Source organism: Trichechus manatus, unplaced genomic scaffold (genome assembly GCF_000243295.1).
Source record: "Trichechus manatus latirostris isolate Lorelei unplaced genomic scaffold, TriManLat1.0 scaffold00180, whole genome shotgun sequence".
Classification (NCBI taxonomy): domain Eukaryota; kingdom Metazoa; phylum Chordata; class Mammalia; order Sirenia; family Trichechidae; genus Trichechus; species Trichechus manatus.
The window spans coordinates 981898-986666 of record NW_004444116.1 but is presented as its reverse complement, the minus strand read 5'-3'; the positions used below and the strand labels follow the sequence as shown (position 1 = coordinate 986666).

The following is a 4769-nucleotide window of genomic DNA, read 5'->3' as shown; positions in this document are numbered from 1 at the left end:
TTTCCTGATTTCCTTTTCATCGTTCTCCTTACTGGTGTAAAACAGATTCTTTATAGGATATATTTCATTTTAATGTGATGGAAATTTTTTGTAGGTCCTTTCTTATACTATGTCAAAATCTGTTTCTCTTTAATTTCCACTCATTAGTAAGAATTCTATCCTTTTTGGCATAAATCTACTGTTGCTCATAACAACCCTTTAAACATTTTGTGAAAACTACTTTATCATGTTTTACAAAGCATTGTCTATTCAATGACAAATAAATCCTTTAACAGTGCCTCAAGGATGTGGTTTCTGAGTCCTCAATTCTCTGGAGTCATCTCTCAAAATGTGAACCCTAGAACTGAGTTCAATCATCTACATGTAGTACAATAAAGTACACGTTCCCAATTCTATTTTGTGGGTATCACCGCCAGTTATTATTTTTACTAACCAGTTGAATATAACACGCAATAAGATGTTTAATTTCATCCCATAGATTTAATTTAGCATTCCTGATTGCTATTATGTTTAGATTTGTTTGTATCTTCTTCAGTATTAGCAATGTCTCCCTCAGTTTTGGTCATTTATGAGATTAATAAGGCTTCCTTCTTTGCCTTAATCTCAGTTATTGATGATTGAATACTTAAAAAAAGATAAATATTTATGTCCTGTTATAATAAAAACTCTCTTTGTGGGTAATGTTGTTCCATTAAGTAGCTTTTGAGTGAGAATATACAACCTTATATGAACAAATGGAATCCTACTATTTTCTGGTTATTATTTCTCTATATCATAAAAATGTATCGTGAGAAATCTCCTCAAAATTTGTACTGAAACTACAATAAATTGTATTTAAAACATTTTCCTAATATATAAATCTGATACCCCTACAAAAATGAAATAAATTTAGTTTAATTTTTTGTTCTAAAGGAATTATGTGTATATTTTTACTAATCACAAGTTAAGTGATAATAATTATAGAATTTCCCTCTAAATCATTTTTAAACCTACCAGTATAAAAATAATTGAATCATTTAATCCTACATATAAAAATTTAAACACTATTTCAATTTCCATAATTCTGATTTCTTTTCTGCTGTTTTTAGGTGCTGTCGAGTCGGTTCCTACTCCTAGCAATCCTGTGTACAACAGAACAAAACACTGCCTCGTCTTAAGCCCTCTTCACATCATTGCTATATTTGGACCCATTGTTGCAGCCACTGTGTCAGTCCGTCTCATTGAGGGTCTTCCTCTCTTTTGCTGACCCTCCACTTTACCAACCATGATGTCCTTCTCCAGGGACTGACCCCTCTTGATAACATGTCCAAAGTACGTGAGACGATGTCTCGCCATCTTTGCTTCTAAGGAGATTCTGGCTGTACTTCTTCCAAGACAGATTTGTTCATTCTTCTGGCAGTCCATGGTATATTCAATATTCTTCTCCAATGCCATAATTCAAAGGTTTCAATTCTTTGGTCTTCCTTATTCATGGTCCAGCTTTCACACGCGTATGAGATGACTGAAAATAATACTTTAAAGAGGTCTTTTGCAGCAGATTTGCCCAGTACTTCCTCATAATTCCCCAAGGCTGGCTGACATTAGCTTTGAGATGCACATTTGTCTCTAGTAATCTATATATTAATTTGAACCTTTAGCAATGAGTTCATTTTCAGTGAGGAAAGTATTATCTTATGTTTTCAATATATTCCATTAGTATTCTGCTTCCATTTACTCCTTTGATGATATTTATTTCAAATAGAAAAGAGAGAGTTAAAATCAGAACTTAGTAAAACAGATTTATTTCTCTCATCTCTTAAGCATTGCATTATGGTAAAAGCACATGGAGTTATTGTAGGTTTTAAGGAAAAATATATTTTTTAGCTTTTGTACTTTCTATATGTATAGCATATTAGTATACATAATGTATAATGTATTTGTAGAAGAAAACAATGTAGAAAGAGGAGTAGTGCGACATTTAAATAATAATGTGGATGAATCACTCAACCATCAAAAGAACCAAGTAAAAGTGTAAGCACATCTCAATTATATGGTAAAATGTATGCTATAGTCTATACTCTCTCAAGGAGATTACAATGTAATGGACCACTGTTGCACAAGAAAATTGCACTAAACAAGAATGAACACTGGAAATCATTATATGATATGTTGTTTTTGAATCTATTCTATAAGTGCTTTAGCGTTTAAAAGAATGGTGATAATATCGATAGTTGGGAGAATTTTGAAAAAAAAATTAAAGAAGTGGAAATTGAGCTAGACCTGATAAATATCTAGGATTTGAACTATAAAGGAAATGAAAAGGGATGCTTCCATTTGGGAGAAAAGCATGAGTACAGATACATGGCAAGACAAAGGAAAATCTGGGTAGAATTCCAGAAGAAATATCATTGTGGTTTTATTATTGTGCTGATGTGTGAGTGGTGTTAAAAATTTAAAGCTAGGTTTGGGGTCTTAAAAGCCTGTGAGCTGCCATCTAAGATACTCCACTGGTCTCAACCTTTGGCGAGCAAGGGAGAGTGAAGAAAACTAAAGATACAAGGGAAAGATTAGTAGAAAGGACTAATGGGCTACAACCAGCACAGCTTCCACCAGACCGAGTTCAGTACAACTAGATGGTGCCCAGCTACCACCACTGACTGCTCTGACAAGGATCACAATGGAGGAGACAGAACTGGAGAAAAATGTAGATCAAAATTCTAACTCACAAAAAACGATGAGACTTGCTGGCCTGACAGAGACTGGAGAACACCGAGAGGACCACCCCCGAACACCCTTTTAGCTCAGTAATAAAGTCACTTCTGAGGTTCACCCTTCAGCCAAAAATTAGACAGACCCATAAAATAAAACGAGACTAAAGGGGCGCAACAGCCCAGGGGCAACGACTAGAGGGCAGGAGGGGACAGGAAATTTGGTAGTAGGGAACCCAAGGTTGAGAAGGGAGAGTGTGGACATGTCATGGGGTTGTTAACCAATGTAATAAAGCAGTATATGTACTAACTGTTTAATGAGAAACTAGTTTGTTTTATAAATCTTCATCTAAAGCACAATTTAAAAAAAGGAAACAGTAACTTTATGTGCAAACAGTTAATGTGTACCTGTTATTATGCAAAAAAAAACCCAAATTTTAAAGCTAGGATTGTTAACCTCAGATCCAGAATTAAAGTGGTTGGTTTACAGTGTTTTTATAATCTCGTAATTGTGTGAAAAAATATTTTTGGGGTGTGTGTGTGTGCATGGTATTACTTGAAAAAGGATTTCTGGCTTTTATCATATTCTCAGAGGGGTCTAAGTTACACCATTGTGTACATATATTGGTGTAAAGCCTGAAAAACTTTGAATATTTTAAGGTTACACAATTTTTGTGAACTAGAAGACCATTTCTGGGGACTTGCACAATGAATATGTTTAGGCACCAGAATATTAATGTAGCTCTCCGCTAATGAAATTTTATTTGAGGGAGACGATCATAATAGTGTTCTGTAGGAATGATGAAAATAGGGCAACTTGGAGAGAAGTAATTTAGTAAACTAAGTAAATAATTAAGTCTTTAACAAAGCCTCATTTACATAATCCCTACTTCTTGGTTAAGAAGACTCTTGCAACCAACCTTTTAAAGGCTTCCTTTACCTCTTTGTTCCGAAGTGTATATATAAGGGGGTTCAGCATGGGTACAATCATTTCATAGAAAAGGGACACCATCTTTCCTTGATCCCTAGAGTTAGATGATGGTGGTTGTAGGTACACAGAGATAGCAGTGACATTAAAAATGACACCACAATTAGGTGAGAGCTACATGTCCCAAATGCCTTTTGTCGACCTTCAGCAGATTGGATTCTCAACACTGCTTGGGCAATAAAAGCATGTGATATAAGGATGAGTGTCAGGGGTATTAGATGGAATAGCACACTTATGAAGAATAGTTCAGGCTCATTTGCTGTTGTGTCAACACATGACAACTTAAGTAGTGTAAGGACTTCACAGAGAAAGTGATCTATTATGTAGGGGCCACATAATGGCAGCTGGAGAGTCAGGGTGGACAACCACACTGAATTGAGGAAACCAGTAATCCACGATGCAGCTGCCAATTGGAGGTAGAGCCTTTGGTCATGATAACTGAGTAATGGAGAGGCTGACAAATAGCTACAAACCTATCAAAGGACAAGACAGACAGGAGAACACATTCAGTGGCCCCCAAAGCCAAGAATATGAAAAGTTGGACCACACAGCCACCATAACTAATCACCTTCCTGGTGCTGCATATATTTATCATCATTTGTGGAACTGTACTTGTGGTGTAGCAAAGGTCCAGGAGAGACAGATTGGTAAGAAAGAAATACATGGGGTTATGGAGTTGGAAGTCCAGACATGACACTAGAGTAATTATCAGATTGCCAAAGATGGTCACAATGTAAGAAATGAGGAAGACCACAAAAAGTGGAAACTTCAGCCATGGTCTAGCTGAGAAACCTAACAGGACAAACTCCTGTGGGATGCTTGCATTCACCACATCCATGATCGGTGTTTCAGCTCTTGGTATCCTGAAACATAAAAATTCAGGAAGTCAATTAACACATATTTATTAACTATTTCAATTATTTATAATAATTTTGCTACCTGTTTGAAGACATTTGCAGAACTGATATAGCTTGTAACATGAAAAATAAGTAGTTGAAATAATCCTTCTGAGTGTTTCTAAAATTTAAACATTTGACAACAACAATAATATATGTATCAACATTTTGAAAGTGAAAACTAAAACTTAAAAAGTA

The 4769-nt window shown here is 35.4% G+C and overlaps 1 pseudogene; it reads right to left on the bottom strand.

Moving 5' to 3' along the window:
- Window positions 1-3573: 3573 nt before the first annotated feature.
- On the bottom strand, window positions 3574-4513 carry LOC101361131 (olfactory receptor 2B6-like; annotated as a pseudogene).
- Window positions 4514-4769: the final 256 nt, after the last annotated feature.